The sequence below is a fragment of the Podarcis gaigeae genome (assembly GCF_964106915.1).
Source record: "Podarcis gaigeae genome assembly, chromosome: 2".
NCBI lineage: Eukaryota > Metazoa > Chordata > Lepidosauria > Squamata > Lacertidae > Podarcis > Podarcis gaigeae.
In genome coordinates, this window is record NC_139679.1 from 72,437,969 (window position 1) to 72,461,910 (window position 23,942).

The following is a 23,942-nucleotide window of genomic DNA, read 5'->3' on the forward strand; positions in this document are numbered from 1 at the left end:
ATGGAGGTGACGGGAAATATATATCTGGGTAAAAAATTGACAGCTAGCAGGGAGGGGGGCGCATGCACGCACAGCCACCCAATTCTGTACAATGCATTGCTTCACTATCTTGCCAGGCATAATACAGCTTTGAAAACAATGCCCCGAGAAAACAAACCAATCTTGTGAGCTAAGAGGTTTACTTATTATGCATCCGCCAAAGAAAATAGTCCAAATGGGAACTGGTTTGTTTGCTCCACAGCTTATGTACTTCCAGCTGCAGTATTCTGCATGCTGCGGGCAATGAGATTTTGCCTTTCTGCCATGCAAGGACAGCCCTTGCCCTCAAGGGCTGCTGTGGCTGCTCAGTGTACGCGCACTCCTTCCCGTTAAAGGTGCCGCTCAAGTGTGGTGCAAGTGAAGCATTGTTTACTTCTGCGCCAGCATTATACGAGTGCTTGCAGCGAGGGAAGCAATTTCCAAGGGTCTGCTGTAAGAAAACAAACAAACCTCCCGATAGGATGACAGGGCTTCCCAGGGTACTGAGGCAGAAGATGCAAGGCCATCATGCGCTGAGCTATCGACTGGAGGGCAACAGTGAAGGAAGCAGGGTTGCCATCTGACCTGTTCCTTTTTCACCCAGATAGCATGGGGGATCGGAAGATCTGTTTGAAGTTCAAAGGCAAGTTACGGCTGGGAAAACAGCAAGTGGGTTAGAGAAGGCTTCTCCCATTCTCCAAGCACACCTTACAAGTCAGTCTATGGAACAAGAGCCCAGATGGTCACCTCTGCTAAGTAAAAGCAGCTTCAGGAGGGGATAGGTAAAGGTAAAGGACCCCTGATCGTTAAGTCCAGTCGTGAACAACTCTGGGGTTGCAGCTCTCATCTCGCTTTACTAGCCGAGCGAGCCAGCATTTGTCCACAAGCAGTTTTTTCGGGTCATGTGGCCAGCATGACTAAGCCGCTTCTGGCGAAACCTAAAACGAAGCCTCCTGGTTTCAGAGGTATGCCAGTGAATGAGTTTCTGGGGAGAGTCTATGGGCAGAGAGCTATTTGTGCCCTGCTTAGGGTTTACCAGAGGCATTGGCTTGGCCTCTATGGGAAGCTGGACTAGATGAACCTTTGGTCTGACTCATCAGGGCTCTTGTAATGTTTGCCTGAGAAGCCTGTGGTCAACTGGCTTCCATGTCTGGGCCTCTTCCTACCCACTTGCTTGGCTGACGCTTGTGACTGGAATGACAACCTCTCCTTTCCTGCCCGGCCCAGGCTTTTTCCTGGCAAAGGTACTGTTAGCAGGCTGTTGCCTTGCCTCCTTGGTCTGAGGGGAGCACTGCAGTGCTTGTGGCTACAGACAGCAGTTGCTAACGTACCTCTATGGACAGCTGGCAAGGGAAGTGCTGTGGGCTCACCTTGACAGCGGGCTTGGGCTTTGTATGTAGGAGCGGTGTGGGCTGAACTGGGTCATGCCACCAGAACATTTCCTGCCACGTGCTGACGGGTTCCTTCTAGGCAGGCTTAATGTGGAGGAGTTGCGAATGATACCACGGGAGGGTTTGCTGATATCACTAGGTTGCCTCTAGCTATTGTGATTTCTACTTCAGTTACATTATACTGGTGTTAGTTCTGGACCTGGTGCATCGGCACAGCATCAGAGGATCCTGGGATCAGCTGCCCCCTTGGAAGGTACTCTGAAGTACTATGTAAAACGCCAACTGGGTCCTGAATTCCTTTGGAGGTGATGAAAGTGAAATTACTTTCAGTGCATTAAGCTGTATATCCAAGCACCTTGGTCTTGGCTAAGCTGCGGAATAGGAGAGGAGTTCATTGAGTAGTATAGCATTTAAAGTGTAAGCTTTATTTATATTTTGTTAACTTTATTACATTAGACTTTATTATGTCTGTTGGTTTTACTGGTATGTTCTTATAAATATTTTATGTAAACTGCCTAGAGGTTTTTAAATTAAGCAGTACATAAATTTTGTTATGTAAAAAAAGGGGGCCTTTTCACAAAACAGTGAAAGCAAGCCTCAGTCACAATTTTTAAAAAACCCACCACAACAACCCACCCATCTTTATTTTAAATTTTTATGTATCTAACAACCTAATATAGAATCCCAGGTTTGGAAGGGGCCTCAAAGGTCATCCAGTCCAACTCCCTGCCAATGCAGGAAACCCACTACTGCAACAGGTGGGTATCTAAACCCCACTTACAAACTTCAAAAGGAAGGATAATCCATCACTCCCTGCAAGGAAGTCTAGTTATAGATAAGTAGCCATGTTGGTCTGCCGTAGTTGGAACAAAATATAAAAATTCCTTCCAGGAGCACCTTAGAGACCAACTGAGTTTGTTATAGGTATAGGAAGTCTGTTTCACTGATTGAACAGCTTGTACCCTCAGAATTTTGTTCCTGATGTTTAAGAAAACACATATAAATATGTTATACATGTATGGAAAAAATTAATCCCAATGACTTTTTAGTCATCATATGGTGGTCAAAGTTCTTTTTAAATTCTCACTTATACTTAATAGATCAGAGAAAGTTGTGCTTCTACCCCCCCTCCAGCTGCAACACATGTTCAAACAATCTGGCTACACATGCACCCTAGTGCTAGAGAGGGGAAGCACATCACATCTAAAAACACAGAAAGGGTTTATGAAATATTATGTCATACTTTCAACAATGGGAGAGGAGGGAATGGACTTGTTGGTGATGCTTGCTGCTAGAGTTATAAATACTGGGGAAGTGCTACAGTGCTGTGGTTATACATCAGACACACTGCCTCCAAAACCTAACCTAATACATAGAGAAAGTTCATAGAATGAAGCAGCTTCACAAAATACTTGATGAAGTACAGCATCAGTTAATGCACTAACTGGAAAGGGATCCACTGCATTTTCTCAGGTACAAAATATTGTGGCATATTCACTCTAAGCCATACGTCACCTTGAGGGGTGTCATGTGGACTGTGTGCAACTAATGAGAAACAAATGTGCCATTTATTATGCCATAAACTAAACTGTGGAGAAAGGCCTTTATTTTTCTCCTCGTGATTACGAGAATACAACATTGAAGGCAGCAAGGATGCCTAGGCCCCTTGCCCTGCCTGTACCATTGCCTAGCTTGTTCCTGTCACACCACACCACAGTACCTGCCAGTGAAATGGGGATATGAAACAATGCCTGCCGGACGGGATGACGTGAGAGGGAATGAATGAACGCAAGGCTCTTTGAGATGATCAGATGACAGAAGCCACAGGAAGAGCCGCTTGAAATTACCCATAACCGTCCTATTCTCCAACATGAACCTTTGATTGTTTCCAACAGCAAACAACTGTGCCCTTGTTCAGTGTTAGAAACTGAGATATGAAAGCTAGGAGCTAAATGGCACCTTAAACCTAGGTTATCGGCCCAACAATGGAATGTCTAGGCGTGCTTTTTTTATTACACGAATACAAAGCTGAAAATGAATGAACTGCAGCTAAAATATTATGTTCATTTTTCACACGGTCTGGTTCTTCACCTGCCCACCCCCCCTAATACTCTTAAGAGGGTCTTTTCTCTAGTCTTCAGAGACAGCTTCCTTAAACTTGGCCCTCCAGATGTTTTGAGACTACAATTCCCATCATCCTGACCACTGGTCCTGCTAGCTACAGATCATAGGAGTTGTAGGCCAAAAACATCTGGAGGGCTGAGTTTGAAGAAGCCTGCTTCAGAGAGTAGCTGGAAGTGGGGAGACAGAAAAGGGTCCTCCTTTCCTTCCACTCTGCAGTTTTAATCTGAAATCTTAGGCACAGTACTGAACCCAGTGCTCAGAAAGTGCTTGTGCTAATGAAATTCCCTATTGCAAAATGCGCCTAGAAGAATGCGAGTTTCGAACACTGCCCTTGTTTGGGTGCAGAGTGGACAAATATCCATGCAAGCCTTGACAAGATAAAGAGCATCTTGGCCCCATGTTAGAAGCAATGAAGGGCTTCCCACTAACAGCAATCATCAGACCATCAGCTTGCGGCATGGAGAAGCACTGGGAGCTTGCTTTGCCAATATAAAACTACTGCGTACTGGTGTTCTTTGAAAGAAGTTGTAAAGAGATCTCTTCAGTCCAGAAAGTGTGTAGGTCAGTGGATGGAGCTTCTTCTTTAAACAAAAAACTTGATTCCTTTTTATTTTGGAGTGCCACCATTTGATTTGGTAGGGCTCCTGTGGCATACCTTTACAGCACATCTAAGGCACATTACTTCCCCACATTAAGGCACGTACTGTCATTTGTGAAGCATACTGGGAATTGCAGCTCTGCAATTCTTTATGCTGTAAATATGCTTTAAACATAAAGTGTGCACACAGAACAAGTGGATGAAAGGCAGAAATTCAACAGGTTAGTTGAATCCCTATCACTTCACCCCTGTACCAGAAACAGTAGTGCACACTGAATTTCTGCCAACTGTACATTTGTCAAAGGCACAAGGGAACCTGAAAGTAACAAAGTGACAACCCCACACTAACCCTTTTTTTGAGGGAAATTCCCTTATTCCAGCGCTGCTTCCCGCTGCTTCCCACTGCTATCCGGATTGTTAGATATCCCGTAGAGTGTCCCCAGGACAGGTGAGGCTGCTGATCCCTTATTTTCGAGGCTGCTGATCCCTTATTTTCAAATCTGAAAGTTGAAAGCTATGCATATAATTTAGCTGTCCCAGTCTCCACACCAAGAAATAGCATAGCAAACGGCACATGTATGCCAGGTTCAGAAGAGAAGGAGAAGCTGCCCCAAGCCTCTTGAAAACCTACACACACACACACACACACACACACACACACACGTATGTATGTACAGTGGTCCCTCTGGTTACGTACTTAATTCATTCCAGAGGTCCATTCTTAACCTGAAACTGTTCTTAACCTGAAGCACCACTTTAGCTAATGGGGCCTCCCGCTGCTGCTGCTGCGCCGCTGCCACACGATTTCTGTTCTCATCCTGAAGCAAAGTTCTTAACCAGAGGTACTATTTCTGGGTTAGCGGAGTCTGTAACCTGAAGCGTATGTAACCCGAGGTACCACTGTGTAGCATAAAGCTGCTTGCAGCATAGCTTTGCAACAGCTCACTTGCTAAAAACACAGTTTTGTTCCAAATCAAAGCCTCAGCCCACAATTTTGATGTGTACTCAAAGCTGAGAGAATGGCAGATTTGAATTTGAAAAGCAAAGTTTATAGCCATTCAGAATGCAAGAGAAAAGACAGCCTGCTTTCTACCACGTGTGTCACTTTGGGAGGTGACGCTGTTGCAGATGTAAATTTAGTGGTCCTTCTCTGCCCTCCCTGACCACACAGAGCGGTTAATTGTTGACTCTGCATACAGAGATCTAGATACGCCTTTATTCTGGGTGCACGGGTGAAGAAATGAGCTGAGAGTGGGAGTGAAGAGCCCACCAGAGAATGCAATGTGCTTGCTGCATTCACAAAAACGCACTAATAGGCCAAGCTCTATAAATACTCTCCTATAGGCATGTCCCACTGCTTACCAAAGCCAGCCTCTCTACTCCTTTCCTAGAAACAGACAGCACAGCAAACAGCCTACAGCCATAAGTGAGAGCTTTGGCCTCACAGGCCAGTGGTAAAACTGTGCCACAAACGACAAGGAGCTGAAACCGGAGACTTTTCATACTCCCAAACAAAACACAAGCTCCGTAGGGCTGTGGAATGCCAAACTACCCTAGTTCCACATGGCTCGGTCCAGCTCAAGTCTATACCAGAAGGTCCTGATATTTGATCTAGACTGCAACAGTTTCCAGAGCTAGGAAACATATGTCACTCCCCGGCCCAATTAAAAATTAAAGCCGGAGAAAGTGGAGGGTTTTCTTTATGCACAGGACACAGCAAACATCAGACAAGTTCTTATCCTCCTGGATAATCCAGCCACTCTGAGTACTCCGCATTTCCAAGATGTTGCCATTAGCAGTGAATTATGTTCAAATATGAATAAAATAGTCTTAGTAATGAGATCAGCATGTCCTGTTCCATTTGGGACAATTCAAACAGCTTTACAGTGGGCTTTATGAGAGGGGAAATGTGTGTGCATATAAAACATACATCATAAACCTTCCATATGCAAAATAGTTGGAATTTAATATTTTCTCTCCAAATACAGTTACAGAATAAGCACAACATTCTTATAATGTATTCCAAATATCTGAAGGCTCCACACACAGTAATCCCTACAACCAGTGCTATTCTTCTCCCTTGTTCTCTTATAATGGCATTGGCGCCCACCTGAGATGTGCCAGAACTGAGTTCCAGCAAGTTCTGGCTGAGGAAAAAGCCCTGCATACAACAATCCTGTAAAGCAGACTGATACCATTATTCTGATACTGAGACGAAGGCAGTCTGGAGAGAGTTGCTGAAAATATCCCAGAACTGTCTCTTAGCTACACCTGGAAGGAAACTCCAGAGGTAACCTGGTCCAATTCTTGTCAATTCAGTATGAAATGGGAAGAGAGGTAGGGGGGCCCTTAATGAAATTCTCTCTCCTGACTCCTTTCAGTATTAGCCAAATTATGGCCTCCCCCCTTCAGCCTTCTAAAAACTGTACTAAAGGGGCTACCAGAAAAAGTAAAATGGCAATCCTCCTCTGACTGCAGAGGAGAAGCCCCACCATTGCTCCTACAGAGGCACCAGAGGCAAAACCCACAAAAATATCCTCAAAACCATCGCTGGCCATTCTGCTTTCTGAGCCCAGAAGACAAGAGTAAGTGTTTTCTATTTCTTAGAAATAACACAAATTTGGAAAGTTTGCAGCCTAAGTATTAATGTTTATAACTGAGAACCCTGAGATATTTTTCTCTTCCTAGGGCATTACACCACCTGGAGATGACGGGGACTGGTGCAAATAGATGGTGCCTGTGGGTCAAGCTGCACAACAGAGGTACACTGATCTGCTACCTGCCCACATGATTTGGGCTGCAGATGGATGTGATCATGCCCTGTGTGAGGAATGGTGTGGGTGCAGAATTGTCTCAAGATGATGCAAAGAACAAAGTACCGTTACTCTCTGATCTCGGGATCTTTCCATTGTCATAGTACCAGGTTGTCAAATCTCATATGCTAGAGATGAAACAAGCATGGCTCTTTCCATTTTCATTTTCTACTGTAATCTAACACCTCAAAAATATATTAGACACCAAAGAAATATATTAACAGTATTATTAACTAAGTGTGAGGCTAGTTCTCTTTTTCTCAGAAAAGTTAGGTGTTTCTTAGCTCAGGTCTGTGATGCTAAGAAAAGATGGTGGAAAAGCTGAAAGTAATACTAGAAAAAGTTTTGGTAAAGAGAAAGTGTACTTTTTTCCATTGTGTACTGCCTTGGGATACCATATGAAAGCCAGTATTTGAATACCTAAAACATTATTTTTTTTAAGACCCAAAGAAATAAAAATAACTGGCACGGCAAGGAGCAACAGAAGGTCACCAAAGGAGACCAGAGAAGACCCAGCGGGGGCTCTTCCAGACATCCGCTCCCCACAGACTATAACCCCTATTCTGAACCGAGGCGGAGGGAAGGAGCGAGCTGATGGCAATATTTGCTCCTCGTTGCAACGATCTACCATTTGCCAGCAGTCCGGTCCAGAAAGATTCCTTCCGTCGCTGAACTCCTGCGAGTACGTCAAAGACACGGTAAGCCCAACCCACGCAAGTATTAGCCGTTGTAGTAAAATAAAGCGAGGATGAAACCCTATTTAAAGACGTCTGGAAGGTCTGGCGGGGGCCACCGGGGACTAGCGGCGAGGAAGCTCGCAAAGCGCCGCTGCGTAAAGTTGGAGCGTTCCTTTGGAAACGCACCGCCGAGGCGCTGGCCCACCCGACCCGACCCCCGGGCGCGCCGAATAGCGGCTTTTATAAATAGCAACGGGAGAAAGGTGAGGCACCCTTGGCTTGTGGATCCACCCCGTCCCTCCCGATCCGCTCCGTGCGACTTACGTGCCGGTCCTGCAGTCCAGGTCCTGTCCAGCGCCGGCCAAACTTGTCGGTTTCCAGCGCTCGCTCGGCAATCCCGCGGCTGTCGCTCCGACGCGTCTGTCCCTACGGCTGGCAGATTACAATGTTCACCAATAATCCCCAATGGAGGGGAAGATTAAAGGCACCAGGACCGCCCCCACGGAGGCCTCCAATCTCCGCGGTTTTCGGAGAAGCGTCACGCTGCCCCCCTCCCGCGTCCACCTCGGACGGGGCACAGGCGAGGGCGGGAGAGAGCGAGGGGGGCCGCCGGAGCCTGGGCGCCCGAGGCAGCCGGGCACAGGCGCACGAGGCGGGAGGGGCGGGCAGCGCGCCAGGGCGCTCCTCGCTTCCTTCCCCGCCGGACCGCGTGCCTCTCTCGGCCGAGCGCGGATACACCAGAACTTCGGTAAAGTAGGCCGCGATCCTGAAGGCTTTCACTCCGGACCATCACTGGGGAGCAGGCGGTGGCGCTTCGCTCCGAGACAGGTTTCTTGGCCGAAAGGTCCGTCTCGACGCAGATCCAGGGAAGAGTGTTTAGCACCAAAGTTTGAAGTTCTCAGCCAAGTCTAGGGCGAGTTGCAATGGTTTCCTTGGAGCACGTAGTTTTATATGGAGCATAACCCACACAGATTCAACTTTTCCAGTCCTCTCTTATTTTTTAAAGGCCGCTATACCCAGTGCAATCTAACCCTTACACGTAATTTTTCAAACGAGCGCGTCGAGGATCGCAGTGCCACAAAGTCTTTGAAAAGCGTGGGGTTTACCTCCGAGTGAACCTCTTAAACTCCAGGAATGAGCTCATCCTCGGTGTGCCGAAATGCTGCGTTTTTAATCCTGATACTATGTGTGTAAATAGATCGTCCGCTGTGTAGACACCCAAACCACCACCCCTGCAGTCTAAAGGGGCTCAGTTCATTAAGCCCGACAAAAAGAAAAGTGTAGATTAAATGCCACTGCCCTATTTTGGGTCTTCTAATCATCTAAATTTAGTGAGAGAAACCAGAGCCGGATCCCAGGCCATAGAAGCACCAACCTTGGCAGTCAGACTACCTGGACATCAGATCCCTGAACGCAGCGCTTCACGGGGGCTTTATGCGATCTAAAGCACAACTGTTACCCTGCATTTACATGGCTTCCCCCAAAGAGGCCTGTGAACACAGATATATCGGTCCCAGCATGCTTAAAAAACTACAGTTCCCAAGATTCTTTGGGGTGGCCATGTGCTACTGTGTGGTTAGGGCCTGTGTGCATCCAAGGGACCCAATGCGGATGCTTGTCCATTGAATCTAGGAGAGCCGTTGAGAAAGCATGCTAAGGCCAGTGAACAAGGCTTTGCATAAATAGACTTGTGTAACAGGGTAGTCGTATTTACTTTGAAATCCCAGGACACTGTGTACATAGGATTGCAACCCTCTGATGGCAAGATTGCAAGGGCATTTGCTTCCTCTGGATTCAATACTATGCTCATGGATGGCAATTAAGACATAATCTGAACAGTATAAATACACCTAATGAGGTGCATTTAAGATGCCAGAACCGGAGAGTTTTCCTCTCACACACCTTATATCAGTCAGGTCAAAGACAGCATTTTCAATGTCCACATGCATAATTAATTCATACAAAGAAGGAAATGCAAACCCCATATTGTCTTCATATTTAGCATATACAATGCTGGCACAAGCTAAAAATACAATGTGTGATTCAGCCAAAGTTGTTTTTGGTTTTTTTAAAAACATCATTTATATGCTGCTTACTTGACCAGAAACCTCTAAGCCGCTTACATAAAACAATATAAAATATTCATTAAAATACTGATAAAATCAAAAGTTAAAAACAAATGGACATAAAATGTCTCCAGATATATATTGTTACTGTTGGCATCTGTCTGTCTTGAGAAACAGTGGCGTGTGCCTTCAGGGGTGAAGTCAAACCGCTGGAGAATCACAGCATCTGCTGCGGCTGCAGAGACCAGTCACTCATAACTGCTGCCTCATGTGTTGTTTTTGCTGTGTTAGCAGCACTGAAGTGAGCTCTCCGAGATGCAGGCCTGGGCAGTGTGTATGGAGGTCCTGGGCTGCCCTTTCTGAGCAATACTTTTGGCTCCAGGAGTTGCCAGAAAGAGTCGTACAAAACGGCATCTAACCGTCTTAGGGATTTATGTAGGGTTTGGTTCCTTAGTCCCTTCTTTTGCCAAAGATGTCCCACAAGGCAGCAGGTACTGATTTTGTCCTTGACGTTTACTCCTAAGGTCTTTCTCCTGAATGAGTATAGACGCAAGGCAGTAGAGGTTTAGGACCAGAGTTTCCTTCTCCTGGATGGGCTGGCTACCTTCCCAGGTTGACTGCCCCTCACTTCTCTCTACAGCATTTGCAGAAATCACCTTCTTGACCGTTGGGTCCACTACTGGAATTGTACGCTCAATCCACTGGTGCCTGTCACTGCGTGCAAGGGAAGTCCCTAACTCACTGAGGGTTTGAAAGCCATTGGCTATCCAGCTGTTCTCGGGGTGTGGCTGCTGTCGCATGCTGACAGCTTCTACGAGCCGCAGGTGAGAATTTAGTGCAGGGTGGGGAGCAAAGATGGACAAACTACCTCAAAAGGAGCACGACATGTCCCCCACCAGAGGTGCTACCCCTTCCCTAACACCCCATACATATGGCTTGCAAGAAATATGCATAATAAAGTTGCATGTTAAAAATATAAGCACTTTTAAGTCCAGTTGATTTCAGCAAGACTGCTTTAAATCTCCAGTTGGTCAGTGGGATCTGAAAATGCTTAGGTTTGTCTGAATCATATTCACAGTTCACAAACTCTGTGGGTTCTTCCGGATGTTCTTGGATGTCAGGTGTCCTGGTTAAATACATCACTTGCATAAGCCACAGAAGAAAAGTGCAGATCCCTGCCAGTCCAAATAGCTTACCACAGGAGTGTGGTTAGTGTAGGTGGTATAGTCTAGAGAATAACCTGTTTGGAGCCAGGCAAAACCAGAAAAGCTGGCTGTTTTAAAAAGCTACTCTTGAAGAAGAGGCATTTGATTCAAAAGACACTGTAAATATTTTAAAATCCACCTGGAATTATTTTGCTTTTTTATTGTTTCAAACCCTAAATGTCTTTGCAGCATTAGAGAAACAAGAGTTTTTATGTTATTATGTTGAAGCAAAACCCCCCCAGGCTTGTGCCTTTGCTTTTCTGGATATTGCTTTCTATATGTCCAATTTTGCTGAGTAGCCCATATAGGATGTTATATGCAAATACCACATGCTAATGCATGGTTACATACACTTAACTTCATATTTCATGCTCTTATGTGATCCACACTATACATTTAAAGCATATTCAATGAACTGTAGTTTCCCCAGCAAAGAGCTACCATTTATACAGAGCTTATGCATTTATACATCATTTATACCAGAGATGCCATTATACAAATCTATGGTATGACCTGCATTTGGAATACTGTGTATCATTTTAGTCACCAAACCTCAAAAAAGGAAATTGTAGAGATGGGAAAGGTTCCAACAAGGGCAGTAAGGATAATCATGGGAAAGGAGCAACTCCCCTACAAATTTTTAGTTTTGGGGAGTTTTCAGCTTAGAGGAAAGATGAGCAAGGGGTGACATGATGGAAGTGTATAAAACTATAATGTGTGGCATGGAGAAAGTGGATAGCCCTGTTCTATAACACTAGAACTCATGGACATCTAATGAAGCTGAAAAGAGGAGGATTCAGGACAAGTGGCAATGATAACCACCATCTTGGATGATTAGACAAATTCAAAGAAGATTTGAGAAATTCAGCTACTAGCCATAGTGTCTTTGCAGTGTGCCTCCGAACACCAGTGTCTGGAAACCACAAGAAGGGAGAGTGCTTTGGTGCTCAGGTCTGGCATGTGGGTTTCCAAAAAGCTTCTGGTTGGCCATGAAGAGCCTGTTGATGTGCAGTTGTATGTGCACCCCTTTCATAACTTTCTAGGTAGCATGAGATTGGAGCCTGCAGGGTACAGCAGCACTGGGACTTGGTTCAGCAGGCACTGCCCTGCTTCTCCTTAACACATTTACTGTACACATGAGAGGAATGTGTAGAGAGTCTAAAAAGCTAGATAAATCTACAGATTCATTGTAAAGAAAAATGCAAATGGGTGGTTGGTATGCTGCAATCTGCAATGTAGCCAAAACAGCAGGAGGCACATTCCCAGCAAACATAGTTTGTGGTTTGATCAAATTTGATCACTGTGATAACTTTCAGCATTGGCAACACAGTATATTTATAATTCTAACTTTCTTTTTTTGAAATATAGCAGTTAAAACTTGACTTTAATTTTAATTCCATATGAGGACAACCTATGTTGTAAAGTGTAGCTGTGCAGGTGAACATGGTGAAATTATACGCAACAATAGTCTTATATAACTAATCTTTTACATTGCACTACCACGTCACCCATACAAATACCGATGTTTGTATTGTACACAATATATCATGGGGTAAGCCCAGGTTCTCAACTAACTTTAATCAGAAAATCATTGTCATCTAAAGTCAAGATCCCAGTGTGACCATGAAACTTAAGTAGTTAATGAGTAATGTACTGCCATTTATCAATTGGTGGGTTAGCTAAACATCTGAGGTGTCTCTGAGGCATTCAGATAAACAGAATGCCTTGTGGCTCTTTCACATGGTGCTTTTTCATTGCATTTAGTGCTGAATCTACAACTGGAAATCGCCCTAGTCCTCGAGATATTGCAGGCTGTGTTACATTCAAATGATTTTAAATTCATGTCTCATTATTTGGTGGGATTAAATTTTTCGATGAGCGAGTATTGCTACTTTTTTAGGGGGGGGGAGTAATGATTTTTAAAACAAATGTTTCTACTTCTTAAAAAAAAAGCATCCCCCCCAAAAACAACAACAACAACAACAGAATTTAGCTGGGCACCGGCTGAAGCTGATGGAAGGCACTCCATACCACTGAGGCCACTTGAGCCTCAAGCAACACTTATGGGTTCAGAAATATCCCCAAGCTATTCAAAAGGAGTGCAACCCCATCCAGGGCAGGCCACATCTGGTCTAGGGAACCACCCACTAACAGTGCCTCGGTCATGTTCAGATTAAGCTTCAGTTAATTGGCTCTCATCCACTCCACTATGAAGACAAGGCACTGATCCAGCACATCCACTGCTGCACCTACAGATGCAAAGGAGAAGCAGAGCTGTGTGTCATCAGCATACTGGTGACAACATACTCCAGTTTCATGAAGAGCAGCTTAGAGGATAAAATTGAACTCTATGGAACCTCACACAGAAGGAATAATAATAATAATAATAATAATAATAATAATAATAATAATAATAATAATAATTTATTTATTTATTTATACCCCGCCCATCTGTCTGGGCGGCTTCCAGCAGAATATTAAAATACAATGATTCAGGGCTACCTTCAGATGTTTTCTGAAAATCTGATAGTTGTTTATTTTTTGACATCTGATGGGAGGGCGTTCCACAGGGCGGGTGCCACTACCGAGAAGGCCCTCTCTCTGGTTCCCTGTAACCTCACTTCTCACAGTGAGGGAACCACCAGAAGGCCCTCAGAGCTGGACCTCAGTGGGGGTGGAGACGCTCCTTCAGGTATACATGGGACCAAAGCACATTCCCTAGGCACTGACCTCTGAAAACAAGCATCCAAGTAGGACTGGAACCTCTGCAGAGCAGTGACACACACATCCCAACTTGGGTAGCAAGCTGGGAGATCAAGGAAAATTAATCCTCCCTGAAATGGATCTAGAAAATCAGTTAAAACTAAGAGAACCTGGATATGGCCTGCATGAACACTAACCACTATAGCACACTTTATTAGAGATTCATACTCATGGTTCCTTAGTATAAACTAGTACGGTAATTCCCTAAGATCTGTCAGCCACTTTGCTATATTCACAATAGAGGGGAGAGGCATATTCTCCCCCGTCCCACAAAAATGCATTATCACGGCATAGAATAGAACGAGGTAGTAGCCGTCAGAGGCAGAAATGCTTCTGAATGCTACTTGCTGGAAACCATAGGAGGGTAAAGTGCTATTGTGCTCAGATCCTGCTTGCAGGTTTTCCATAAGCACCTGGTTGGCCAACAGGATGCTGGACTAGATGGGCCATTGGCCTGGTCCAGCTTATGGATCTGCTTATGTTCTTAGGTTCACAGGACTACCTGGCATAACAGAACATAGTTCACATTGTTTACTTTTACTAGAGGAAATATTCTTAAAATAACAGGAGGCCGCTCAACTCTAACAAAATGTGTTTTTTTTAAAAAAATGTAAAATCTTATTTTAAATTTGCATTTGGCTAGCTTAACACAAGATATGCAGCTCAGTCCTTCCTGTATATTTGAAACTGTGCCCCACTGAAATCAATGAGACTTGCTTCAAATAAATGTGTTTTTTTAAATTCTCCAAAAAGCCATTCTGTGCTCAAAAGAGTGTGCTGCAGTTTTGGCATGGATGTTCTGCTTTCTTCCTTTGGAGCTGCATCGCTACTGCAAAAGAAATACTTACTTTAAAAAAGAAAGAAAAAATGCATAACAATGAAGCAACAGGCAGCTCCTCCTCAATACCACCCAGACTTAAGGTGTTAAATATTCAGTAACTTGCAGTCATAAGATCTGTCCCTGTGCTCCTCTGCCCTAGCTCTGTCTCGTGTTACCCCTGCTCTTGTACTGTGTGTCTTTGGCAAAAGATGTGCACTAACTGTTAATTCCTAATAACAGCACAATGTGGCAGCAATCAAACTGGCACTATCCAGAATACCTAGATTATCAGCCTCATCCAAGCTTTTCACAAGTTCAAGGTAGGCTGCAAGCTTTACAGCCGAGTCACAGACCTCCCTTGTGATCGGTTGTGCAAGACCCAGTTTTAAGTAAACCAAAGGTGCTAGAGAGACATTAACTGTTTGGAGACCACAGCTAGAGCCACCATGAATAGAGGAGTTCCCTAATTATGAACGACGTCATGTATTACAGGATACTCTAGCATGACAAATGACAATCGGAGAGGATACTATTGGCTTTGATTCTGTTTAAGGCAGCAGCAGAATTTCAAAAGGCTCTTCATCAGGCATTCAACAAATAAAACACGTCCCTTCTGAAGCCTAACAAACCAGGTACATTTATTATATAAAGGTAAAGGGACCCCTGACCATTAGTTCCAGTCGTGTCCGACTCTCGGGTTGCGGTGCTCATCTCGCTTTATTGGCCGAGGGAGCCGGCGTACAGCTTCCAGGTCGTGTGGCCAGTATGACTATGCCGCTTCTGGTGAACCAGAGCAGCGCACGGAAACGCCATTTACCTTCCTGCCAGAGCGGTACCTATTTATCTACTTGCACTTTGACATGCTTTCGAACTGCTAGCTTGGCAGGAGCAGGGACTGAGCAACATCCCGGGGAATCGAACCGCCGACCTTCTGATCGGCAAGTCCTAGGCTCTGTGGTTTAACCCACAGCACCACCCAGATATAGTTCTGGTGGCAGTGACCCAGTAGTGCTTTATTCAGCTAAGCAGAATCAACATTTATTATAAACCACACCAAATATGACAATATAACCATCAATGGCTGTGCCTGAGAGAACTTCAGAATAATGAATGGGTGATGGTTATGTCCCCAGTGACTAAAAACTGAGCTCAGACAAAGTATGGGGTGGACATTTCACAAACAACAGGAGGAGCATGCTAACTTGACACCTCACTTGGGAGGGGGGACACCATTACTTTACCTCATATTTATTGCCAGTTATGTAAAGAGCCAAACTTGAAGTACAGCAAAGGAAGTACCGGGGTCCTTCCTGAGATGTGCATTATTAAGACCAGGGGTATTTAGTTTCTGAATACTTAAAATAGCACTGATCAGAACAATACAGATCCCTTGAGGAGCCCACTACTGACTTGCTTCCATTGGGAGAACTGTCCATTCAATCCCGGCATCTGCTTCCTATTATTCAACCAGTTACTAATCTGCATGTTGTACAGCTGATCATCGGTGGCTGCAGAAACAGATGCACGGGGCTTTGCAGCACCAGCTGATCGTTGGTGCCTGCAAACCCCATTAACTAAGACCTGTTTTCTTTAATTCCTGCACATGTGATGTCATATATGTAGAGGGCACACCCATGTGGTTTGGCTGAAACAGGCCAACCTAACCTAGGCTGGAGATTCCCCACTGCTACTGTAAAAGGACCCATCTTAGGTCATGACTGGGATTCAGCATGCCTCTGAATACCAGTTGCTGTGAATCACAGGTGGGTAGAGTGCTGTTGTGCTCAGGTCCTGCTTGCGAGATTCCCACGGGCATCTGGTTGGCTGCTGTAAGAAGAGGATGCTGGACTCGATGGACCATTGGCCTGGCCCAGCAGGGCTTTTTTAATCTTCTTATGACTTACAAGTTTAGGCAACAGCATTGCTACGGATGAACTACCAAGTATAGGTCTGGGACCCCATAGCCCCTGGAGTTCCCCCAACGATGGTGCTACAACAACTGGGAATCACCTCACCTATTTTTTTTAGTTTTAAACAGTTGTGCCTACCATCTTGAATTCCTCAGAGTGCCTTTGGACCCATGTGGGTACAGAGGCACTCTGAAATGGAACGGGGCACGCACAGCTGTCCATTGCTTTGTTCCAGCAGCTGCGTGTTTGCTGCAAAATGTTATCTTTAAAAACTGGGGACTACCTGGTCAAGATGGGGAGGGGAGAGGAGGCGGGGAGATAGAGAGGGGAGGGGACAACCAAGCAGGCAGGCGAGATGGGGAAGGACCTCTCTCCCTTTTCCTAACCTTTGCTCCAAATTTGTCATAGAGGTGGTTGGGTGCACTGGAGGCAGCAACCATCTCTGCGAGAAGTTTTGAAGAAAGGTTTCAGAAAGAGAGGAGCCCCTTCTCTGGCAGGTGGAGAAGAGAATGGATCCCTCTATCTTTCCGATGAGTGAAAGGAAAAGGGACCCATTCTCCTCCTCCCCATTTGCTACAGGGGTGAGCAGAATTAACTTAATTTTCCTCCTGTTCCATGCCAGGGCATTTTTTAAAAGGGGGTGAGAACTGCCTCCCTTCTCTTTCCGATTAAAGAGAAAGGAACCCATTCTCTCACTGCTTGGTACCAGGACAACGTGAGGAGAGGGAAAGAAAGTGGTGGAGTTGTGTGGACGCTTCCCGGACACCCCTTCACCAAACCTGGCAGCGCCACTGAGTTTACTCAGGAGGACTAGTCATGGGACTTTGCCTAAAGCTTTTCTGAAGTCCAGGGGATGTATCTCATCCCTATCTAGATGTTTGTTGACACTTTCAGAGAATTCTAAAAGGCTGGCGACGAGGCAAGTACTGACAACAACCAGTACAGTGCACTTTGTTGCTACAGTTTCTAGGAACTGCAGCAGATTTTTGTCTTGTTTTTCCAGACATTGGCCATTTGGAATGGCACCTGCTATGTATGATCAGGCAGTCACCTTGTCGGTCTGCTGCAAACTCTGTACTTTGGGTCTTCACCTTTGGCAAGCAGCAACTTCTGTCTAGAAGCTGATATAGCCATTTCTGCTTCACAGGGGATCGTCCCATGGTCCTGTGCTTTCCCTACTTTGCCCTCCTTCACATCATGGTGTTGATGTGGGCCAGGACTTGATTGTGTTGGTTTGTGAGGTAAGACATGAGGGCTCTTTCCAGGAGTCCCTTCTGATGGGAATTGGTAAGAGAATATAGGAATTATATTTAATCCTCTAGAGACCCATGTGTACAGCTGACAGCAAAGTTTCAAAAAATGACTGGTGCCTAATTTAAAAATATGGGGCTAGCACACAGAGAGCCCAAATAGGAGAGTATTAAGTACCATAATTAGGCAGATAAATGAAGCATAGGAATAGGCTACAAAACCTAACTAATTCCATTAAGCTGTGTGAAGCAGCTGACGTCCACCACGTGGGATGTGTTGTACCTAAACTATTGTAGCCTCTCCAGCACAAAGTTGGGATTGTTTTATTAATATAGCTACACCGTAATGGTGTCAAATGCCATCGGTGTAATAATTTAAATGTATTTTTTTGGATAAGAGTTTTGGTAGTTTTTTAACACACAAATTATTCCAATTACTTCCTCAATCTCTGTCCCTAGATCAGATTCCTTTTACTGTTTCACGGAATTACATCCTCCAATTGTTAACTCATTAATTATTTGATAGAGTATAGGGTATTTTCATTTGTATGCAAAATCAGTTTTTCAAATGATGTTAAAGGTCTTGCAGCATGTGCTTTAACTTCAGAATTTGATATAAAATACACTATTTGAAGAACAGAAAGCCAATTTACACTTTGCATTCCAACTTTTCTCATTATTTGTTCAGCTGATATAGGTGAACCACTTTCAAATAAATCATTTAAGTCTATAAAGATCTTTCTCTCCCCATTTCTGAATAACACGATCTTTTCCTGTGCAGCATGACTGACTGACTGAGACTCAGGTGTGCAGTATTAGAGAGACAAGTGTTTTCTGCTGAGCATTATTGGAAATCACTTTAGTTGTCAAATGAGCAGAAAGATGATGATTTCATTCTCTCCTTTCCCAATAGAAAGTGAATGTAATTGATGTGTCACTGTCATGCCGTGTTTCAAACCGTATCTCCAAAGAGTAAACCACTTGATTAGTTCCATCACTCAGATGCCAACCACAGTCTTTCAGATGTCTGTATTGTCACCTCTCTTCAAAGCAAGGAACAGAAGGTGGGGAGAATCCTGTATCATTCAGAATGTTACCTGTTCTATTTTAGGTAGGTCATGAGAGGACATCAGAAAGGGTACCAATGTTGTGAAGGCTACGTCTACATTTCAGAATTTGCTGTAGATGTTGAAATGTCCTTGATCATTCATTTTAAAACTTGTATGCTCTAAGAACAAGGGTAGAGAAACTGGATCCAGATGTTGTTGAACTCCAACCCCCATCAGTACCAGCCAGTATGGTTAGGGATGATGGGAATTGGAGTTCAGCAATATCTAGTGGGTCACAGTTGTCCATCTGTGTCACTGAACATTAGAAGCTAGCACAAAGTAGGATTGTATCTCCTGTATGCTGGGATTGGTAGAGCTACAGCTGTTGATTCAAAAGTGTGTGCTTGAATATGCCCATTATCCAGTCAACCATTTTGGATAACAGCAGAACCAGTGTGTTTAGTTTGATACAGTGTTAGACAGACATAAAATAATTAGGTGACTAAAACTTAGTCCTTGAATGTACTCACAAAACATAGTTAGGTGGCTTGAGATGGGCCTATTACATCAAAATCTGCAAGTCTTGTTATATATGATGCTTCCAACAACACATACAAGTGCATGTTTGAAGCCCATTTCCAGTATTATTCCACAGAAAAGCAATTCTTACCGGCTCCATGACCATATAATATTTGTTTTTTATTATATTGTTTAGAAAAACAGTTCCATAAGCTGTGTTACAAGTGATATGTTTCCTAGAGCATTTACTAGTGGTTACTTTGGTCAGGCATGATGAAGTATGTCACACATACAAAAAGATGGCAGTGGGGCACGATAAGATGTCATAATCTGAAGAAATAGAGACTAGCAGTAGAGAGGTTTGCCCAGTTGCCTTGCAGAAGAAGGAGCTGTTGTCACTGGTGCACAAGCTAGGGATAGATTGGATTTGCTCTTGAGCACAATTTGCAACAATGAAAATGTGACCAAATGCCATGCAGTGAGGGTGTGTGTATAATAATAACCATATTTTGTACTTCATAACACAGTTTGCAATGGTAATGGTGCATAAAAAAAGGAATGATCCTTGTACAGGGAACACACAGTGTGTTTTCCCCTCATTCATTCCTGGAAGTTCTCAATCAATTAGCTTCACAGAAGCCGGAGGCGAAATGCTACAAACCAGCCTGAAAGGGTTTCACTTTATCTGAGTAGTACATCACCAAGCCTCCCTACAGATACCGTACGTCACATGCATGGCTAACAAGGAGAAAGGTAACCTTACATCCTGGATGAAACCTGTTAAAAATTGTAGAGATTACCTTGGCATCTATTTGCCCCATACTGGAACAACAGAAACTCATTAGGTTAATGAGTTCAAACAATGAGTTCATAACATTCTGATTCTGTAAACACATCTATAGACATTCTCTCTCTCTCTCTCTCTCTCTCTCTCTCTCTCTCTCTCTCTCTCTCTCTCAGGATACACAATTGTGCAATTATTGCACTATAAAGTATCTAGGAAGACCCTTCTAAAACCTTTGACAAAATATCCAAGCTTACAGTTCAGCAGGGAAATGGTTCAAGGATGTACACTGACAGGTCAAAACATAACTGTGTCAGAGCCAGAGGAAAATACGGATCAACAGTAGCACCCAGATACATTCCAGTTTCCTCTCATTTCTCAATTCAAATTCTTCAGGTTTCCCCCCATTCTGGTAAGATAAGTGAAAGGCCATCAGTGGAGTGGAGCAGTTGGAGAAAGGTCATTTTGCTTGACCCCAACCTGGGGCTTATCCATATGTCTTCTTGTCCCATGCCTAGAAAGCATGGGTCTGAATCTTCTGCTTGACCCACACTTTCTAGGGGCTTTGCCCTGCTCCTTTCCAGGGAAAACCCTGCCTTTAGCTCTAAATTGGAAATAACAGCAATCCACAGAAAACCCTATCGCCATTTGCTCCACCTGAAAGCTAAAGAGAATATCATGGGAGACTTCGTCAAAAGCCTTACTGAAATCAAGATACACTTTGTTCACAGCATCCCCCTGATCCACCAAGTTTGCAACTCCATCAAAAAAATAATAATAATTGTCTGGTATGACTTATTTTTGAGAAACCCATGCTGGCCTGATTGGTAACATAGCATACTCTGCAACGTTTCTCCAAAGAAAATAGGGACATCCTATTCCATTTAAACATTTCGCTGATGGTATCTGTCAGGGAACTGCCATCGGAAAGACAGGAGGTGGAGAGGCTCTCAGAAGGCAGGAGAGAGTCAGCAGCGGAGGAAGGCACCAGTAGGGGGAAAACGGGAAGTCTTAAGGAGAGAGAGATGGAGGCATGGCTCAGGGACTCTTCCAGCAGTAACAGCGGAGGAGTTTCAGATCCTCCCATAAGCGCCCCCACTCCTCGCCGGAAACTGTCGCGCCGAGAATCCAGACGACGTGTTTCCGTCAAGGAACTTTTATGTTGGAATAGATTCCGTAGACGCCCACTGTCGGATTCTACCAGCGACTGACGGAGCCATGCTTTGGGGGCTCCGTTAGAGACAGAGGTTGGCTGGCTAGCCAAAACCCGGAGGGATCAAGCTTTACGCACAAGCAGCTCATTATCCCATCAAAGTATCATACGAATCACTGTATGATCCCTTACTGACAAGAATTACCTGAGTAGCTAATGAAGGAAGAAGCAACCAGAGAAGAAATGGTGCCAATGTAGGAACAGCCAATGGTGCCAAACAAGATTTTAAATGGTAAAAGTAAACCCCCACACCACAAAATATTTTTGCTCCACCAAAATCACCCTCTTTGATCTGAAGATCGAAACTCAAGAATATCTGGTGCAACTACCATCTATACCCAGATAAAAGCTCATAATTAATAATTTCCCCGCATTTATCTAGGCCATTCATTTTGGATGTTTTTCACAGCAATGACAACATGACACCAAGCGCCCCTGGGAGGCAGCAGATCGCATTCATGAACACAAGTCAGAACTGCCTAGGGAAGAGAAAGACTAAAAATATTTTATGAGGGGGTTTTTTTTTGGGGGGGGGGGTGTTAGACTGAATGCCTGGGCTCCATTCTAAATCTCCTGGATCCGGCATGGATTCAATTGATGGAATAGCCAGGCCAGCCTGGGTGATGGGTTGTTAAGAAGACCACTGCCAGTCACCACAGATAATATGTGTTATGTACTGAATTGAATAGGATCCAAACTGCAGCAGTCTGATTAGTCCTAGAACAATAGGATCCAAAAGGCAGCAGTCTGATTGGTCCTAGAACAATAGGATTCAGAATGCAGCAGTCTGATTGGTCTTAGAACAATGCAGCAGTATGATTGGTTGGCAGGAACCACCCAATCATGCTCCAGATAGAAGTGAATCCACAACCTGATTGGCTTACAGTAGAATTCCAGAATTAGCCAATCATGTGCAGCCCATTGTGTAAATAATGTATATAAAGCAGATACTTTGAGGGGACTTTCATTCATTCCTCCCCACCAGTGTGAGCTGAATAAAGAGCATGAAATCACTTTGAGACTCTGAGTATATTTCAATATGGAATTGGGATAGGCCAATGGTCTGCTTCAGTATGGACTGCTATGTGTGAGTTTGAGGGGAGGATTGTATTGGAAGAACCTTAACCTACTAAAATGCTCCTCACCACATCAGCTTTGCACTCCTGTTCCCTCTAGGGGACCAAGCTCTATCACATGTTGCCTCAGATAATCTATCACATGATGAGAAACAATAATAAAATTGACCAGTTTGCTCTGCATCCCTAGCACAGTGTCGACTGGATGGGTACTTAAAAGGTAGCCATTCATGATCTCTTACAAAACTGAGTGAGGTAGTTATATAAGCCCAGAGAGGCCTGGATAGGAAATTGCAAAGGGAGGGGGAGGCTCTCCTTAAAAAGAAAAGAAAGGAGACCATGATTTCAAAGATCTACAAAGGCACGCCTGTCTTTCTGGATGTTTAAACAAAGAGATCCCATAACATAAAGCTAGTAGAAAGAGCCAGGATTAGTTCTTTCAGAACAACACTGAATTTACTCCAGAACTTTTTATTTTAACAATGTTCCAATGCACAAATAAAAAAATTAACATCTAAAGAGCTCATGAGCAAGGTGGCCTATCGTCCAACAAGGTAAATACTTGCGTAACTTAATTATACAATTATGGGATAAAAAACATGTGGAACATTGCAATTTCAGGGGGGGAAATACATTTAGCTTAAAATTAATTGAAGCTGAGACACAACCTTTGGATTTTTGTGCAGCATGGTGGAATTTTATGCAATATGTTAATAATCATTGACTTGATTCCAGAAGTAAGTCAGAGAAAGAAAACAAGGATTGTAATTGGGATCAAAGCGTGGCTGGTGGCTGGCACCTGCACTTTGCAAGAAATTGGAAAGGACAGCTGAGCAGGATTAAGGAGGGGGAAACATCAAATCCGCTTCCATCTGTTATGATTTCTTGACAACGTTTCAGCGGGAAAGAAAAAGGGTATAGCAGAGAACAGCAGCAATGGTGAAGATGAACACATGAAACAGGGCTTTCTAGGAAATGGCTCACTGCTCTCTCCTGATTGGCCCATTCCTCATGGGTCCCCCCACACTTCCTGACTTGATGCTTCCTTGATCTTATTTTGATGTCCGTGGCTTTCTGTGAGGCTGGGGAGACAGAGGTATGGCATGGAACTCAAGCTCTGAGTGAGATAATGGTGGCAGACTTGTGTCCTCTAGCTAGGAGAGCCTTCACCAAGGTACTGGTGATTCACCTCCTAAGAAAGTAACCTCAACCTCATTAGCCACGCACTGTAAGGTCATGAAAACAAGTTTTGAGGGGAGAAATGACAATGAGATCGGCTAACACATCCCTTCCTGTGACTGCAGAAGTGTGGCGATGCAAGCAGTACTAATTGTCCAATGATTGGCTCAACACATGGCTTGAGTCTAAAGATGAGCAGCTCTCCAGATAGTCAGAGCAGCCATATGAGAAAGTTTTAAGCAGCAATCATTTCCCCATTAAGAAGGATCCATTTTTAATCTATCATCGATCGATATCTATCTATCTATCTATCTATCTATCTATCTATCTATCTATCTATCTATCATCTATCTATCTCTATCTATCATCTATCTATCTATCTATATCTATCATCTATCTATCTATCTATCTATCATCTATCTATCTATCTATCATCTATCTATTTAATCTTCCTCTGTAGCCCCTTTTGCTAGACCAGTGGGAGAGA

At 44.1% G+C, this 23,942-nt stretch overlaps 1 protein-coding gene across 3 annotated transcripts in view; it reads right to left on the bottom strand.

Annotated features, from left to right (window-relative positions):
* The window catches only part of SLC38A3 (solute carrier family 38 member 3), a 162,033-nt gene that overhangs the window by 61,954 nt on the left and 76,137 nt on the right, over window positions 1-23,942 (bottom strand). Inside the window, exon 1 of one of the 3 annotated variants that reach the window (XM_083726606.1) lies at window positions 7,946-8,145. The exons of the other annotated variants lie outside the window; for them this stretch is intronic. The gene's annotated coding sequence lies outside the window, so the exon portion shown is untranslated. Of the gene's footprint in view, window positions 1-7,945; window positions 8,146-23,942 lie in introns of those variants that run through there. 3 annotated transcript variants of the gene reach the window in all.